The sequence below is a fragment of the Puma concolor genome, chromosome C2, assembly GCF_028749965.1.
Source record: "Puma concolor isolate L17-30 chromosome C2, mPumCon1.1.hap2, whole genome shotgun sequence".
NCBI lineage: Eukaryota > Metazoa > Chordata > Mammalia > Carnivora > Felidae > Puma > Puma concolor.
The window spans coordinates 100375648-100394140 of record NC_141675.1 but is presented as its reverse complement, the minus strand read 5'-3'; the positions used below and the strand labels follow the sequence as shown (position 1 = coordinate 100394140).

Here is an 18493-nt window from a genome sequence, read left to right as displayed (position 1 = left end):
TCTTTTTTGTGTGAGAGGTAGAGAACCCTATATTTTCATTAGCTCAAGAGAGTAGACAAACTTGGGGCGCCTGGGTAGCTCAGTCGGTTCAGCGTCCAACTTCAGCTTACGTCATGATCTCGTGGTTCATGAGTTCAAGCCCCACATCAGGCTCTGTGCTGACAGCTCAGAGCCTGGAGCCAGTTTCAGATTCTGTGTCTCCCTCTCTCTCTGCCCCTCCCCTACTTGTGCTCTGTCTCTGTCTCTCTCTCTCTCTCTCAAAAATGAAAACAAATATTAAAAAAAAACAAAAAAGTAGACAAACTTAAAAACTTGGTAGGGTGCGTGGCACAGCCAGAGGAAACCATCCATCTCCTCTATTGGTTCAGCCTTGTCATTCACTGTCCTGCATGCTGAGGGGACATGACTCAGTGTGATTCACCCTCCCCTTGCATCAGCTGCTGCATCTGTAAACTAGTGACCAATCCTGAAGCAGCAGAAGTTCTTTTGATACAAATCTATCTCTGTGTTCCAAAATGTGTTTTATCAGCAGTCGCAAAGCCATTCACTGAAGTAAATGACACATAAGTTTACCAGCAGGTGGCAATAGAGGTAATTGTGTATCCCAAAAGATTAAATTTGTATTATTTTATAAACCAGAGCTGGGAACCATCAGAACTTGATTGAGCCCCAGCTTCAGCTCCCACTGCATTACACTAGCATTTTATGAGATGGAATTGTTCAAGCCTTAGATGCTTTAGGGAGACACATAACCTTTTCCTGACTGAGCTGCTGTTGTGTTCAGATTTCCAAGGGAGGGTCCTCTAAGAGTCTGATGGTTTTAGTTGAAAAAAAAAAAATGGATATAGTGGCAAAATCATTTATAGTCCCATAAATTAGATTTATTTGTGGTGATGGGAGGCACAAAACAGTGAAGTAAATGCTACATTCAAATATAACCTCCTGGCAGTATTAAATGAGTCTTACCCTAACTGTCAAACAACAAAGATAAAGCAATTAGACTGCTTTTGAATGTCAAAGGGACACTCCTTTGTTAATTCCATCCACAGGGGAGAAAACCCATAGATATCAATGGGAAAATAAACTTTTTGTTTACACACAATAATTTCAAAGGCCAGTGGAACAGGGAAATTTGCTCCCAAACTCATGTCCTCAGTGGGTCACAAAGTATTGCAAGAAAGTCTCACTTGACTTTGTCCTCAAAGTCTTTGTCCTCATCCTAAAACTTACAGATTGCCCATTCACCTCCCTGCTTCGCCACTTTCCCTGATTCTCTGGCTCTCTCCCCCTCTGATGGCTCCCAGACTCCTGACTCTCAGTCTCATCCCCATGGGCTCCCTGTTCTCCCTTCTGTTTCCCACAATCTCTCCTAAATGAAAGGGAATTTGGAATACATTAATTTAGAACAATTCAAATTACTATTGCTCTTTCATGGTCTTCAATTTAAAGGTTCATTCAAGGGGTGCCTAGGTGACTCAATCGGTTAAGCTTCCCACTCTCGGATTCCGCTCCAGTCATGATCTCGAGGTTTGTGAGATCAAGCCTTGCTTTAGGCTCTCTGCTGACAGCATGGAGCCTGCTTGGGATTATCTTTCCTCTCTCTCTCTGTCCCTCCCCTGCTCATGCTCTCTCTCTCTCAAATAAATAAACTTAAAAAAAAAAAAGCTTATTCAATTCCATGATATTGCTAAAAATCAGAAATAAATTGCTTTTTTAATTATTTAACTTACTTTTTAAGATAAATACATTCATGTGAATCAAAATTCCAAAGATGCAAAAGAGTAAAAATGTTCTTCTTACCCTTTCTCCTACACAGCTCTCCCTGGAAACAACTGATGCTACTATTTTCTGATAAATACTTCCAGAGATATTATATGCATATATACGTAAACATATATATTTATATGTGTGTGTATGCAGAGGTATATGAATGTACATATATATGTGTGTATATATGTGTGTGTGTGTATATATATATGTATACTTTCTTTATTTTTCCTTATTCTTACACAAATCATAGCATACTTTATACAAAAGCACCCTGCTTTCTTTTTTTTAAGTTAGCTATATATCTTGATGATCATTCTATATAAATCCGGAAAGAACTTTGTCTTTCTTTTTCACAGACTTAGAGTATTATGTTGTATGGAGGGTCCATCATTTATTTATCCAAACCATTATAGTGAGGATGTTTCCAGTTGCATGCTATTTACAAAAAATTCTGCCACAAATTATTTTGTTCGTATGTTATTTTGTACATATGGGTGTATGTCTGAAGGATAAATTTCAAGAATTTCTGGATTAAAAGGCATGTGCATTTGTAAGTTTTTTGAATATTTATTTATTTTTGAGAGAGAGACAGAGCGTGAGCAGGGGAGGGAGACAGAGAGGGAGACACAGAATCTGAAGCAGGCTCCAGGCTCTGAGTTGTCAGCACAGAGCCTGATGCGGTGCTTGAACCCATGAACCATGAGATCATGATCTGAGCCGAAGTTGGATGCTTAACCAACTGAGCCACCCAGGTGCCTTTGTAAGTTTTTTTTTAAATGTTTATTAATATTTGAGAAAGAAAGAGCACAGGCAGGGAAGAGGCAGAGAGAGAGCAAATCACAGAATCCGAAGCAGAGTCCAGGCTCCGAGCTGTCAGCACAGAGCCTGATGCAGCCTGTGAGATCATGACCTGAGCTGAAGTCGGATGCTGAATGGACTGAGCCACTTAGGCACCCCATTTGTAAGTTTAATAAATGTTGTAAAACTGTCTTTAGAAGTCATACCCCAGAGGTATGAGAGTGTCTGTCTCTCTGCACCCTCACCAGGCAGCCCTTTTCATTGTTCTATTTTTCAGAAGTCTTCTGACAATTCTTGTTTTCTGTTCCTTATGAGCTTTAGAGTCAGTTTTCCCCCCCCCAAAAAATCTTTAGGAATTTTTATTGGAATTGCATTAAATAAATAGATTAATTTAGGGAGAATAGATATCTATCTTTATGATGTTGGATCTCTTTACAGATGCTTTTCAGTTGATAAAGGGTTCATTTCTTAAGAGCAATTGGATATTTTCTTCATACAGAGTTCACACATCTCTTCTTAAGTTTATACCTTAACATCTGTATAATCATTGCTGCTTTTGTCAGCAGATCTTTCCTTCTATCTCTTCTAAGTGGTTGCTCTTATATATACATACATATGAATGCTTGGATTTCTGTGCCCAGTTTGTATCTCACCACCTTACTGAATTCTCATATTATTTGTGATAGAGTCACTTAGGTTTGGGGGATACACAATAATATCATGACTCAATAATGATAATTTTATCTCCTTCTTTCCATTTTGCATGCCTGTTGTGGACTGAATATTTTTATCCTCTAAAAATTCATGTGTTGAATCCGAATCCCTAACCCCCAATGTGGCTGTATTGGGACATGGGGCCTCTAACAAAGTAATTCAGGTTAACTGAAGTCAGAAGTGTTGGGAGCCCTGATTCAACAGGATTAATATCCTTGTAAGAAGAAATACCAGATGATCTCACAGTTTGTGAGTTTGAGCCCCACATCAGGCTCTGCTCTGAGAGCATGGATCCTTCTCTCTCTCTCCTTCTCTATCTGCCCTTCCCATGCTCATTCTCTCTCTCTCTCTCTCTCTCTCTCAAAAATTAATAAATAAACTTTAAAAAAAACATAAGAAAAAAAAAAAATACCAGAGAACTCTTGTGTTCTCTCTCTCACTCTCTCTTTTTCTCTTTCTCTCTTCACCATGTGAGAACACAATGAGAATGAAGAGGGTGCGAGAATGAAATCTTGCCATTTGCAATGATGTGGATGGAGCCAGAGACTATTATACTAAGTGAAATAAGTCATTCAGAGAAAGATGAAGATCTGGGTTGTTAATGGCTAACAGTCTAAGTTTGAACTACTGTTACCCAGTGTGTGAAAAATTCCTTGAGGACAGGCTCCTTGTTAATATATGGGCCTGACACATATTAGTGCTTAATAAATACTTCAGTCAAATGAAGATCATAGGAAGTAAGAATCTCAACTCCAAACCATTTGTGAAGTGGAACATACCCAATTCTGAGGAGCAACTTTAAAAGAGATATCAACAAAGTCAAATGTCCAGAGAAGAAAAGGGAATCAAGCATAGTAGGGGCTTGAAACCATATCATATGGGGAGCATTAGGGAATGTAAATGTCCAGTCTAGAGTAAGAGGTGCGTGTGTGTGCATGTGTGTGTGTGTGTGGGGGGGTGAATAGAGAAGGAGGGAAGGGGGTAGTAAGAACCACAAATTCCTTTCAGTAATTTGAAGAGTTGGCATGGGGAAGAGGAGCTGTATTCCACATCCCTTAAAAGGTGAAACTGGAAATTTATGCTTTATATAAAAAGAGCTTTCCAACAAGTATAATTGGGCAATGGGACAGTGCCTTAGAAAAAACTAAACTTCCTGTCAGACGAAGTATTTAATCTAAAGCTGGCTGCTGCCAACTGTAGACATTGTAGAAGGCTATCCTGTGCTGGGTATAAGATTAGAGAGTGAAGGTCCCTTTCAAAGATTCCAGGAACCTCTGAAAGATAATCCTTAAGAAATTTGCATTAATAAGACATTCAGGAGATACTTTGTTTTGGGATGACCTGTGTTTCCCAGTAGTCTCTGTGCCAACTCTTAGTCTTCCCCACAAGAGTGATTCTTTGGCCCATTGCAAGAGAAAGGGACAGAGGAGGTCCAGGAGAAAGGAAGCCACATGTTAAGTCAGAGAATCCATGATCAAGGTAGTTTATTCAAAGTCTAGTTTGGGGAAGGGGAGGGCAGCTGATAGAGATAGACAAAGCCATTAGCCCCTCAATATCTACCTTACCAAATTACACCAGTTTAGTCCAGAATACCCCTGGGAAAGATAAAGCTAATTGATTAGCCACATCTGGTTTTAAGAGATCAGTACCTGTTGAGAAGGAGGAAAGGCTAACTTTATCATATAGGTTCCTTATGATGATCAGGGCCATTAGAGACCAGAAATGGAAGGCCCAAAGAAAGCAGTATGAGGGCGGAGGGTAGCCAGGGTGTCGGGGAACTGTGGGTGTGAAGGAGGGGTAGGGAAGAGTTTTGCCTACTTTGCAGTTTAGCCTGGGGCCTTGGTGTATCTCTGAGAATTTTCTCTAGGCTGATGACATTGTTTGCCAACACCCAAGTTGGGATGTCAGGACTTGTTTATAAACGGCAAACACCTTACTGTAGATCAGTCCAGTCTTCCTTATCTAGGCCAGTCTTGTCTCCTTGAATTCAAGTCTGGGTATCCTTATTCCTCCCTCTGGGAGAAAGAAGGAAGAAGGGAAAGAAGGATGCTATCTGTGCTAAATATCTTGCCCCAAAGAAGAGCATATCAGCTGTCCATTTGCATTGTTAGTCCTCTCCTTCCCTGCCCTACAATTTATCTCTTCCATGTCTAACACCATTACTCCACAGTTTTACCCTGTCAGGGTAGTTCTGGAACCCATCCACGAGGAATCCTAGCTCAGTGGCTCTCAAACACCCAGAAACCTAATAAAAAAAAGTACTGGACAAGGGCACCTGGGCGGCTCAGTCAGTTGAGTGTCCAACTTTGGCTCAGGTCATGATCTCGCAGTTCATGTGTTTGAGCCCCACCTCGGGCTCTGTGCTGACAGCTCAGAGCCTGGAGCCTGCTTCAGATTCTGTGTCACCCTAGCTCTCACTTACCCCTCCTCTACTCACACTTTGTCTCTCTGTCTCTTTCTCTCAAACATAAACATTAAAAAAAATGTTTTTTAAGTACTGGACAGTAGAGAAACCTAACAAAAGTTATGTATGGAAACCTAAGGAGGAAGACAGGATAGGTACTACAAGCTATTGGAGGGGAAATTATGGTGAACTTCATAGTCAAGGAAGCCTTCACAGAGGAAGAGGAAATGAACTTGAGTCTTAAAGAATGAACAGATCTCAGTTACACAAAGAGAAGGTGAGAGAATTTCAAGATGAAGAGACTACCCAGGGAGAAGAGAATGTGAGAGCATGTTAGGAACCGAAGTGAGGAAGAGTCAGACTGGATGAATCTGAACGTAAGGAAACTGAACGTTCAGTGCAACAGTTCCCACAAACCTCTGGCTTTCATGCACCATCTCAGCTCCACTCATGATTGTTTGGGAGTCTCTAGACAGGAGTGAGCATTCCATGTTTGAGGCTGGTAGACTAGGGGATGCTTGTAAAAGATTAATCTGCAAAGAATCTGGAAAAACCTCTATGAAATTGTTAAACTCAATGGAGAAAATTTGTCTAGATAAAAGTATAGTTAAATAAACTTAGAGCTGTTCAATTACTGGACCAAAACTATATTCATTTCTTACCCCCAAATCTGCCACTGCTAATGTTTTCTCCCATTGCTATGGCTGGTCACTTACCCAGTAGAAGTGGCAGTGAATTCTTTTTTTTTAAAGTCACCTCATTCCAGGGTGCCTGGATGGCTCAGTCAATTAAACATAGAACTCTTGGTTTTGGCTCTGGTCATGATCTCATGGTTCATGATATGAGCCCTGCATTGAGAATCACCTGGGATTCATTCTCTCTCTCTCTCTCTCTCTCTCTCTCTCTCTCTCTCTCTCTCTCTCTGTGTGTGTGTGTGTGTGTGTGTCTCAGTCTCCACTCCCTCCCCCAGTCACTCTTAAAATAAATAACTAAACTTAATTTTTTTTTATTGTCACATACGAAAATCAAAGTACCCCTGGAGTTTCCCATGGTATGAGTTGTCACAGTTAGAGGTACTTGTTGGCCTTAAAGGCAATCCATTTTCTACAGGACCTAAATGTAGGCCATGAAAAACCATGGTCCTATACATTTCACATAGATGTGAGACACTTATGTTTTCTAGTTATGGAGTAGTGACACGTATTATTCAAAATGACATTTGAGTGTGCTAGACCATTTAAATAGATTCATTTTTCCATGGAGACCAATTCATGTGATAAGAATAAGAAGTTCAAATGCCAGTGCCCCACATAATGTTCTTGCCATTGAAAAATATGTATTATACTTTCCTACTAACACTCACTGATCAACACAATCATAGTGATTGACCCACATCTAGCATTCTTTGTAAAATACATGCAAATGAGAAGACAACAGTAGAAAGAGAGCAGAGTACTGGTTGTAGGATGGTAGGAGTGCTGGGAGACTGTCTTTTATAATTCATCAGAACAAAATAGAGATGGCTCATTGTTTTTGGTTTTGTTTTAAGGCAGTGGATCCATAGAGAAATAAATAAAAATTGAAAAGAATATATAATCTAAAACAAACAAACAAACAAACAAACAAGAATACATAATCTAAAGAATGACCTGGAAATGTGGAACCTCATGGATCAAAAAAGTACCAAACCAGCAGCAGAGTCCAGGGCATGAAACTGTAATGTGCTGAAGCATCTTTTCTCTGGCATTACTTTGAAAGTTTAATAGTTGCTTTCCTGATGGGTCTTGAGGACTAAGGACCCAGCAGTAGTCTGACCTAGAAGCCAAAGTAGGGAAATTTAAATGTCTTGAAATCCCTTCTCTGCCCAGTGTCTTGGGATTTCTGGTTGAGTTAATGGGATAGAAGTTTTCACAAGTCACAGGAGCATGTGGACTGCTGATGCACAAGGAAAAGTCTTCATTCCCTTAAAAGAGGGATGTTTCCAGGGGCAAGATGAGGCTGCCACAGAGCTGTAACCTGTCAGTCTGATGAGATTATCTGTGACAGAACCCATCTGACAATTTGATCAAGAGTTTCTTCCCAAAGGGGACAACATCCTTGCCTTTTTTTTTGGGGGGGGGGGGTGGCAGAGGGTCTGTTTTTTTCCCCTGAAGTTCTTGAAGCAGTAGTAATAATGATTTCCTAAAAGACAGTTGACATTTTTGTTAGCATGATCTTTGAACTGACTTTCTCTCTAATCCTTCTGACACAGAGACTTGTTTCTGAGTTAATGAAGAAGGTCAATATTTGAATGAGATAGAAAAGCTTAAGAGTAAACGGCCTTGAGATAATTAGGGGATGAGAGACTTGTCTTTGTCAGTGAGATGTTGCTTATGGTGCACAGGACCCACTATAACATATAAGATGGTTCCGGAGAATAGTGAGGCAACCACTTGTTTTAAATTGAGAGGAATGAGTGAATACAATAAAACAAGAGGAAAGGACACAGTTGAAGGAGGGAATTTCTACCACATCAGTCATACTCGCACCCTCTTGTGGCTCTGCTGGAGTTTAAGGGTCTATGAACCTTTCTGAACTTATTATATGCCTGTGGACTTCCTGGATACTCAGGAGAGAGCAGTCAATTCATGAATCATAAGTCCAAATACTCAACATTTTCACACACACACCAACCTCAACGGACAATGAAGTCTCAAGGCTGCATTTTAAAATTAAAAATAGTCCAATTAAAATGACTTTTGAAAGCCCTTAAATTGCCTGTTTCACCATCTTTCACTCTTACACCATCTTTCAACAAACAACATAGTGTATTGGGTATTTTCCTTCAGTTGGTTAATAGATAAAGTACTAGACTTTTATTTAAAGGATCATTTCATATAAACTCCTGTTTCTTTACATGCAATTCAGCTTATATCATGAGATCTGTCTGGGACCAAGACCAAAAGGGACCAATGGAAGAATAGATTCACATCTCTCACCTCAGCTTATCTAATACTGCTCATTTAGTTGAAAGATAGACAGATTATCCTCACTAGTTAAATGGCTCCCTGTTCGTTCTTTCTTTCTTTCTTTCTTTCTTTCTTTCTTTCTTTCTTTCTTTCTTTCTTTCTTTCTTTCTTTCCCTTTTCCCCTTTTCCTGACACATATCATTGAATTCATGTCAACTAAATATACTGGGGCTCAGGGTACCTGGGTGGCTCAGCCGGTTAAGCCTCTGACTTTGGCTCAGATCATGATCTCATGGTTCATGAATTCAAGTCCTGCATCAGGCTCTCTGCTGTCAGCACAGAGCCCACTTCAGATCCTCTGCCCCCCTCCCTCACTCGTGCTCTCTCTTACTCTTTCTTTCAAAATAAACTTAAAAAATATATACTAGGGCTCGACTCCTGGACATATTCTCACGTAAGAACCTAAGTGAGAGCTAGAAATAAAAGGTAGAGTCCGAGGCTTAAGGCTTTAGCTTCAGGACAAATTGCCTTCTGGAAAGTGCCTTGTTGTTGACTGCTGTCTCTCACAATGTGTGCCCCAGAGTCTGGGCCTTGATTATCATACTTTTTCGCATTGATGATACATCCTCCTATCTTTAAGTGTGCTTCACACAATTCTTGGATGGCACTTTTGGTCCAGAAGACCTTGGTTAAGAAGAAACACAGATTTATGGGAGAGGGACCTGGAAAATTTCAAACAGACACATACATCTTTATTGGAACCCTCCAGATCTGTGGGAAAGAAAACGGGGCCCACAAGGATCAGCTCTGAATTTGCTCCAGCTCCAAACTTACAGTCACACCCTTCTCTCTGGGCTCCCCATGTGGGCCAGCATTTTAATCTTTCCATCTCTCTCCCTCCTTCATCGTCGCCTGTTTATTCACCTTTTCCATTCCCTTGTCTCATTTTCTCATTCTTTCTGATTGCCCCACTCTCTCACACTCATATCCCCTGGTGTATCATCTTTCTGTTGGAGCCTGTACTGATGGCCTCTTTCCAAGAGCAGCAGGTTTGAATCAGTTCCAGTTTAAATTGAAGGAAAGGGGTGGGGGTGGAGCAAGGCCAGGAGAGGATATCAGCTCGCTCCTGTCCAATGTACTGAGTGCACAGTCCTCCCCCAAGCCTCCAGGCTGGCCCTCATGCTCCCAATCTCCCTCCCAACCTACCCTCCCTTCTCTCTGCCCAGACATCTCTCCACACACAGGTATGTGTAAGAAAAGGCCTAATAATCCCTTGCAGGCAAGATTAGAGACCCCCACCCTCAATCTAGCAGCTGGTTTCCATTAGATGTTCCAAGCCCTATAAATATTCTCTTTTTTTCACTTATCTCTAATAATTTTTCCTTTCCCTTTCTCATATTCCCCACTTCTGGGCTCCCTCCTGGGAGGAGGCCTAAATTAAGTAGGGAAGGCATGCCAAGCTTTGCATTAACCATCTTGTCATGCCCCAGGCCTCTGGCAGAGCAGAACCTAGAAATGATGGCTTCTTGTTTGTCTAGTTTGCTGCTCCACACACCGAAGGTGGGAATCCTCCCAGAAGAGCAGAAAGGTTGGGCTTAGCCTGAACTAGAGGATGCTGCCAGGGTCACCCCATCTCTGTGCTCTCAATTGCGCTCCTGGCTGAGCCCCTTGAGCCCTCTGTCAAGGTTACCTTGTGCTTATCACTGGCTGCTATATGGTGTCTTGGGTACAGCCCTGGAGAGCAGCATTCTGGGGTTAAGATGCCAGCCTCTTTGTGCACAGGCAACGTGACTTCAGGCAAGTTACATAACCTTTCTCATTTGTAAAGTCGTGCTGATAACACCTACTTCAAAGGACTGCTAGGAGGGTGAAATGAAGTAAGTAACTAATGGGAAAACATTTAGCTCAAGTCTGCACTCAGCAGGTACTGGTTCTCTCCTCTTGCCCCTTCCAGTATGTTCCCCTGTGGAAAATCCTGCCCTCCTCCTCTACTGCCTCCTACACCTTCCAAGTAATTAACTGAGCAATTAGAGAAGAATTAACCCTTAAATATCTGAGGTCTGAGTTGGGGAGTGTAAAATGTTTGCTTCTCGATGAATGTTTTCTCCTTAAGATAAAGAAGCAGAGAAAGAATGAATGTAAAATCCCTCAATTAGAACAATGTTTACAATTGTTAGTACTTTTGATAAACCAGGCAGCACGAAGCTATGTCATTGTTGAGTCAGTGACCCAAGAGCAGAAGTTCCTGCAAGTACCTCATCCGAGTCATGGCAGTTAAGAATGCAGCCTCCGGGGTCAGACGGTCTTTTAGGTCTGGATTCGAGTTCTAACTCCTCCTCGCTGTGGAGCGTTGACCAGTGTTTTACTTCTCTGTGCTGGTTCCCCTTCTGTAAATGACGATAGTAAGAGTACTGACGTCACAGTGTTGTTGCAGAGATCAAACGACCTCACGTAGTCCGTCACCCTTCACCAGTGGCTGGCAGAGTAAGTGTGCAGTAGATGTTCGCTCTCCTTCCCACCCACGAAATCTTTCTTACAGCCTTGCTCCTCCTTCGTGGCCATTTCCAAACTGACCCATGTGCAGGGCAATAATCCAGCCGGGCTTTGCTTCTCCCACTTCTGCATGCTTCTCAGGAGTCCAGCCACTTTGGTGGTTCTGGATCAATCCCAATCCTCACAGTGAAACACACTCCAGACACTCCTTAACTGGCCTTTCCATGGTGGGAGGGACTTTGAGGAGACATGCACAGTGGGCAGGAGGGGTGCCTTTCTTGAGCCTCAACCATCCACACCCACCAACTCCATAGCCTTCCTGAGACCAAAGCCTTTGCCTGGGAGTATGGCCCATGACAAGTGACAAAAATGACCAGCCCAGAGCCCAGTCTTCAGACTGCTTCAGAGGGTGCTGGTGCTGGGTCTGCCCACTCTGCCTGTCTCTTAGGCTGAAGGTGAGGGAAGAAGACTGCCTTCCCAGCTCAGAACCAAGTGGAGCACAGAATCCCAAGGTCTTAAGTCCACAGAATTGAATCCCCTGTTCTCTGAACATAAATCAATCTAGACTATTGGGAACTTTATAATATGATTTTATTTTTTTATTTATTTTTATTTAAAAAAATATACATATATTTGCTATTTCTTTGACTTTTTTATACACTCTATACACTGTGGAATTAGTTAGACGCAGTTCTGTCACTGCCTCACTTTGTGACCTTCAGCAATTACTTAACCTCTCTGAGCCTCTGTTTGTTATTCTTTAAAATGGGGTAACAGCGTTACAACTTTACAGATATATCTCATCTTTTTCTCAATAGACTTTAGCCATAGCTACTCACCTTATGACTATTCTGTAATTTTGCTACAATTTAATTCTACTTCCTCTGATTCTATCTTTAGTGCAGTCAGAAAACAGTTAGTCACCATCATTCCTACATAAAACTACCTCCCAGAGACCTGAAAACAGTTAATAAATCATTCTTCAGCCTTTGAACCTCAGGCTAAACCATGCCAATTTCTTTAATCTAACTCCAGAGAGCCTATCTGAAAATCTTGAATAATTTCACTTTTGCCTTGTGACCTCCCTCTAAATTATTAGCATCTCAGGTTTTAGTGCCCAAACACGAGTGTATTATTTTAATAAGGACCTGACAAAATAGTTGACCGTAGTGCACATAACGTTGAGTTTGCCTACTTCATGCTCAGCTTGGGTGTCCACTAATAACCCTTCATAAATACACATATAAATGTTAGGCTATTCAAATGTGAAATAGAGAAAACAGATCCGTGTCTGTTCCTTTAAGAAGCAACCCCACAACTTATTTGTTAAACTTGTCTCATTTGCTGAGGGAGGAGAGAAGGAACTACCAAAAGGGACTCTGAAGAAAATCATTAAAGTAAGGAGAAAGCTCTTAAGGAAAGAGACGTTTTCTGCCCTCTGTACCTTCCTTGCTTGATTCCGTTCTCCCATGGTGACAGTGCAGCTAATATAAGTCTGTGCTCCACCAGGCCCCTGCTGAGCAGGGCTGGGGTAGGACAGGAAATCACCACTCAGAAAATAAATGACCTGTCCCAGAGTCTTTTGTTAATGAGTCCAGGGCATAATAAATCAAGGTGACCCAGTCTCAAGAAACACTAGCCTGTTTAAAACAAAACAAAACAAAACAAAAAACCACGAAACCCCCAAGCACCAGAGGTGAGGAGGAGGAGAAGGGAGAGAGGGGACCATGGGGAGTCCTTATAAATCACACCCAGATGAAACTAGTGCAGATGTTTTCCAGTTTCGGACCCACTCAAGAGGCAGAAAACAGACACATGTGGACGTGAATGGAAGGGGCTGTTTGTGAGACAAGGCAGTGGCCCGATGGACACAGCCCCTCCTGTCACATGGTGTCCATGGGACTTTGAGTGGCACGGTTTCTTCCAGCTATTTCATCCCGGGTCTCCCTCTCCTCAGCGTGGCCGGAGTGTCCTCTTGTGTCAAATGTGGGTCCCAGCTTCCCATAGTGGCAGGCTCCTGTAAAAAGAGAGGGTGGTCAGGTCAACCATGGGAGGGTCTTAGCTTCCCAAGTAAACTGCAGGCTCTCTGAGGGTGAACTTGGACACAGACATAGAAAGAATGTCAGGTTGGAAATAGATATTCCAGTATGTGGTAGAGAAACAGGAGTCTATAAATCTGGGGTAAGCTGTAATATAAGATTTACATGCAGAGGGCCCTCACAGAGAGCCACAGTAGCCTGGTGAGACATGGCAACTATTTTACAAATGTGGAAACTGAGGCAAAAAGAGACTAAGGAATTTGCAGTTTGTGCAAATTTGCAGTTTTCGAGAATGTTATTTCATCTGGGCACACCCTATATGTAGGTTGAACAGGTGTCCTTCCTATATTACAGATGAGAGTGGGAACGAGAGCACGAGAAAACCTTCTCCAGGTCACACAGCTAACATGTGGGATAACTCAGGTCCACACTCAAGTTCTGGAATCTGTTATCCTTTCTGTTCAGCCTCAGCTGTTTGCCGGGGTCCCAGATAAGAAGTGTGCTGACAAGGAAAGGGTGCTGAAAGAGGGCGGATAAACCTTGGTCAGTGTCCACAACTGTTTGGTGTTTAGTGGTGGCTGGAAGGGAGATGAGGGGACAAGAGGAAATTGGTCCCAAATGTTTCTCACTCTCTCTGTCATATAAAACCTGCCATGTAGTCACCTCCATCATTCCCTAGGAGCATGGCCTCCTCTGATCACTCACTCCTACTTGCTGTCATTTCAAAAGAAATTACATCACGCCAACTGCTTTTGTTTTTAAATTCTTGCTCATGCTGAATTCAATCTCAACCACCATCATCATGACTGCTAGTTTGTATACACTTTATGTTTCAAAATCCTTTCTTTGTTACCCTCTCTGAACCTCTTAATCAGAATTGTCATTTACCCTTGGAGAAACTGAGGCCAGAGTGGCTTGCCCATGATCACCTCTTAGAACAGAGATCTTTCCCCCTTGCCTGGACTGCCTCCAAAGTAAACACAAGCGGCCAGATACTCTTTGCCATCTTAGTTTTTTCTGTATTGCCCCAGTTCTGCAGTGAGAGATACCACCTTTCTCCAGAACTCTCTATAGACTTCCTATACTAGCTCTGCTTCCTTTTGAAATAAAATAATGAGCATTGTGCTCTAGTTCAAATTGGAGTCCAAGTAGAGGCACCTGGGTGGCTCAGTCGGTTAAGCGTCCGACTTCAGCTCAGGTCACCATCTCACGGTCCGTGAGTTCGAGCGCCACGTTGGGCTCTGTGCTGATGGCTCAGAGCCTGGACCCTGTTTCTGATTCTGTGTCTCCCTCTCTCTCTGCCCCTCCCCCGTTCATGCTCTGTCTCTCTCTGTCTCAAAAATAAATAAACGTTTTAAAAAAAATTGGAGTCCAAGCATTTACCCAACCACACAATGTCATCAACCACAACAGGAAGATGCCACAGCGGGCTGCCTAAAATAAACCAAAATAAACTCAGAGCTTTAAATTGGTCCAGGACCTAGATCTGCAAAACAGCAGGCACACCCATGAAAATTAGGGCTGTTCCAAGTATTTTAGGTTGAACAGCAGCCTTCCACCAACGCAGAACACTGCTTTAGGTTTCCTTTCTTTTTCTTTTTTCTTTTTTTTGTTTGGTTTTTGGTTTTGTTTTCTTGTTTTGTTTCATTTTGTTTTGTTTTTTGGTCCTGCTCTATGAGTCCAAATTTTTCGTACTCAGATGTTGACTCTCAGCTGGGAACCCAGAAGAAACACCCCGGGATGTGGGCATGTCAGTTTTCTATTATAAAAGAAACTAGTAAGGGGAGCCTGGTGGGCTCAGTTGGTAGAGCATGCAACTCTAGATCTCAGGTTTGTGAGTTCAAGCCCCACATTGTGTGTGGAGCCTACTGAAGAAGAAGAAGAAGAAGAAGAAGAAGAAGAAGAAGAAGAAGAAGAAGAAGAAGAAGAGGAGGAGGAGGAGGAGGAGGAAAAAGAAGAAGAAGAAAAAGAAGAAGGAGGAGGAAGAAGGAGAAGAAGAAGGAGGAAGAGGAGGAGGAGGGGGAGGAGGAGGAGGAGGAGGAGAAGAAGAAGAAGAAGAAGAAGAAGAAGAAGAAGAAGAAGAAGAAGAAGAAGAAAAGAAAAAGAAGGAGGAAGAGGAGGAGGAGGAGGAGGAGGAAGAAGAAGAAGAAGAAGAAGAAGAAGAAGAAGAAGAAGAAGAAGAAGAAGAAGAAGAAGAAACTCTTATTTCATTCAACAAATATTCTTAAATTCCTACTATATAATGGAGACTATGTCAGTTGGTGAAAGTGATTGAGACTTACATTTTATGCCATCCTTGCACTAAACAGCTGGGGGAACTTGAGCAAAACATTCCCCCTTTATGGCTGTCAATTCTTGCCTCTCTAAAGTGAGAGGATGGATAATTAACTTCCAGGTCCGTCCTTCCTTCCTTCCTTCCTTCCTTCCTTCCTTCCTTCCTTCCTTCCTTTTTCTTCTTTCTTTCTTTCTTTCTTTCTTTCTTTCTTTCTTTCTTTCTTTCTTTCTTTCTATGTTTATTTACTTTTGAGAGAGAAAGAGACACAGAGTGTGAGCCAGGGAGGGGCAGAGAGAGACACACACACAGAATTCGAAGCAGGCTCCAGGCTCTGAGCTGTCAGCACAGAGCCCCAAGCAGGGCTCAAACCCATTAGCTGTGAGATCATGACCTGAGCTGAAGTCAGACGCTTAACTGACAGCCACCCAGATGCCCCTAGATCCTTTCTAACCCTGCTGCTCTACAGCTCATGGGAATCTGTACTGATGGACTAGTCATGGGTGCAGCACCTAAGAATAGTATCCCTTTCATTTTACTGACACAAAGAACTGGAAAAGGCAGAGGCAGGGGTGAAGACTGTGTTTTGCAAGGAAACAAGACTTTTTGGTGGATGGGTAGTGTGGGTGGAGGAGTGGCTACTGATTTTAAAGAATCATTATACATGTCACAAAAAAATGGTCAAATACAAATATATGTATCACTTTATGCTCTTTTCTGATAGTTTACATAGCTATAATCAGTTCATCCATAATATTTTTCGTTCTTTAACTAATGCTGTTTGATGTATACATTCTGTATATCACAAAGTGTATAGTCTTCTAATTCTTTTAGTGGGTAAGAGCACTCCATCTTATTATGCTAAATTTATTTTTTTATCTACTCATTTACTTTCAAATAGTGGAATATTGGAGTATGTCCACTCTTTTTCCTTTTATTAATAGCTCTGGTATAATATTTTCCCTAATGAATTCCTTTGGACATTCATAAAATAAGTAATTTCTAGATCAGTGATTTTTTAATAATTTTTTAAAATTGATTTGTTTATTTTGAGAGAGAGAGAGAGAGAGAGAGAGAGAGAGAGCATGAATGGGGTAGGAGCAGAGAGAGAGAGAGAGAGAGAATTCCAAGCAGGCTTCATGCTGATAGTGCAAAGCCCAACAAGGGGATTGAGCTGACGAACTGTGAGATCATGACCTGAGCCAAAATCAAGGGTCAGATGCTTAATTGACTGAGCCCCACTAAATCAGTAATTCTGAAAGTGATTCTAAATCAGATTCTAAAAGACCCAATAAGTTCATAATGGCACCAGCAGTTGATGGGCATTTCTGTTTTCCTTAACCCATCTACCTTGCATATAATAATTTTTTTCCTTTTTGATGACTTAAAAACTGTATAATGTTTCTAGTAACTTCAGTGAAGTTGTTTATATTTTCATTTCTTCCATTTTTTATTGAGACTGATCTGTTTATGTGCTGTGTATTCCATATTTCCTCCTTTGTGGATAGTTTATTCATGTCTTTTGACCTCAAGTCTAATGATTTTTGAAAAACATATTAAGGCTTTTGTGGACCAAATTCTTAACACACCACTGATATAGTGGATTCCCAAATGTGAATACATTCGTCATCAGGAAGGAAGGTGGAGATTTTTGTCTTTTTTGTTCACTCAAGTATTTTAAGCACCTAAAATGATGCCAGGCAAACAGTAGGTGCTCAATACTGTTGAGTGAACTGAATGAGTGAATAAATCATCACTTAATATGTATGAGGTGCCTCCTTGTGTTGGGACAAATATGAGCATTCAGTTTTGACATGAAGGAGATGAAAGTAAGGTCAAAACAGCTGGGGGTAGAAGGGAGGGGTGTTTCTCACTTCAGAATTTTAAACAGCCACATAAAGTGGCAAGGTAAGAAGCTACTGAGGAGTCTCCTCAGGTAAGGACTTGACATTGCCAAAACACGTCACGGGTATTTGCATGTTCTTGTCTGTTGTTACTGCGTGCAGTAATATTGTCAGACTGTAATATTTTTTTTTTTAAAGTTTATTTATTTTTTTTGGGACAGAGAGAGACAGAGCATGAACGGGGGAGGGGCAGAGAGAGAGGGAGACACAGAATCAGAAACAGGCTCCAGGGTCTGAGCCATCAGCCCAGAGCCTGACGCGGGGCTCGAACTCACGGACCGCGAGATCGTGACCTGGCTGAAGTCGGACGCTTAACCGACTGCGCCACCCAGGCACCCCGTCAGACTGTAATATTATCACAGTGTGAACTTAATTCAAGCAACATTTTCTCAACTTTCACTGTAATGTGCAGGCACTGAACTAGTGCACAGAACACCGTCTCTGTGTATCTACGTGTTAGAATACTATACCTCAAGAAAAAGCAACAAACTGCAATGCACACATGCCTCAAAGGCTTCATGCTAAGTGAAAGGGAGGTGCAAAAAAATACATGTTGTATGATTCCATTTATATGAAATGTCCAGCAAAGACAAATCTAACCACACAGACAGTGGTTGCCTGGGGTTGGGGAATGGGCGACTACAAATGGGCACAAGGGATCTCTTTGGGGTGATGGAATTGTTCTAATACTAGATTGTGGTGATAATCGCACAACTCTGTAAAATTACTGAAAACCCATTGAATTGTATACTGATTATGAGTTAATTTTACAGTTTTTAAATTATACCTCAATTGAGTGTTTTAAAAAAGAGTGGCTACCATGACCCTTGCACTGTCAAAACAAAGCAAAACCTGGTTCCCGGAACAGGCAAACATTGAGAACACTGTCAGTAGAGGTGAGCCCAGGGGGCTGTGCGAGCAGTCAGGTGCCTAACCCCATCCTGACACTCAATGGAAGTTGCACTGAGATGATGTCTGGCTGGGAGAAATTTTTCTAGCAAGAGTAAATGGGAGGATGTGGGGTAGGTCAGGTACGCACCAAGTCAATGACAACACAATTCATGTCATGGGAGATAGTGCTAAGGCCAATGTCCACCTTGGTTTCAGGGAGGTTAAACACTGCAAAATGCTTTGTATATTGATTATAACTA

The 18493-nt window shown here is 41.8% G+C and overlaps 1 protein-coding gene and 1 long non-coding RNA gene across 2 annotated transcripts in view; one reads left to right on the top strand and one right to left on the bottom strand.

Annotated features, from left to right (window-relative positions):
- Positions 1-18493, bottom strand: part of LOC147577449 (uncharacterized) — a 28465-nt gene that overhangs the window by 3661 nt on the left and 6311 nt on the right. The window contains exon 2 of the long non-coding RNA XR_015240309.1: positions 10890-13144. This is a non-coding gene — a long non-coding RNA (uncharacterized LOC147577449). The remainder of the gene's footprint in view (positions 1-10889; positions 13145-18493) is intronic.
- The window catches only part of GTPBP8 (GTP binding protein 8), a 148253-nt gene that overhangs the window by 125528 nt on the left and 4232 nt on the right, over positions 1-18493 (top strand). The gene's annotated exons all lie outside the window — the stretch shown is intronic.